Below are 537 nucleotides of genomic sequence, written 5' to 3'. Positions count from 1 at the left end.
GGGCTCTGTAATCACCTGTAAATTGTGCTGTGTATTTGGACGTACATAAATAAACATTCACTTTCTAATTGTAAACTGTTAGACACTTTTCCTCTCTCACAGTTGGATATCGGTACCAGACAAATATCCACATTTTGGTACTAAATCAATATCCATATTTTCAATAAACCAAACCCACCCAGGTTCTCCTTCAGCAGCCACGTCAGCACTGAGTCCCGGTACGGGATGAACTCCGGCTTCTTCTTCTTGCTGGTCTGCCCGGGAGGATGAGGATGAGGAGGGTGGTGAGGAAGGTCGTGAGGGGTCCCCAAAAAAAGGAGGGGACGCCCCCCGAGGGTGGGGGACCCCAGACTCACCGCCTCGGCCAGGGCAGAGATGACCTTGCCCAACGTGGTCAGGGACTTGTTGATGTTGGCACCTTCCTGGGGAGGATGAGGAGGGGAGGAAGGCTCAGGAAGGCTCTGGGGGGCAGGGGGGAGTCGCCTCCCCTGTTTTTGGGGGTCCCTGCCCACCTTGAGGCGGATGCCCTTGGCCCCC

At 54.7% G+C, this 537-nt stretch overlaps 1 long non-coding RNA gene across 1 annotated transcript; it reads right to left on the bottom strand.

Moving 5' to 3' along the window:
• Positions 1-173: 173 nt before the first annotated feature.
• LOC115949463 lies at positions 174-537 on the bottom strand. The gene is made up of 3 exons (XR_004082908.1): positions 513-537; positions 357-422; positions 174-254 (listed from the first exon to the last, which is right to left on the bottom strand). It is a non-coding gene; the product is annotated as an uncharacterized LOC115949463 (long non-coding RNA).

The sequence above is a fragment of the Geospiza fortis genome, unplaced genomic scaffold, assembly GCF_000277835.1.
Source record: "Geospiza fortis unplaced genomic scaffold, GeoFor_1.0 C13132881, whole genome shotgun sequence".
In the NCBI taxonomy this organism is placed as follows: Eukaryota; Metazoa; Chordata; class Aves; order Passeriformes; family Thraupidae; genus Geospiza; species Geospiza fortis.
This window is presented reverse-complemented; position numbering and strand designations above follow the sequence as displayed.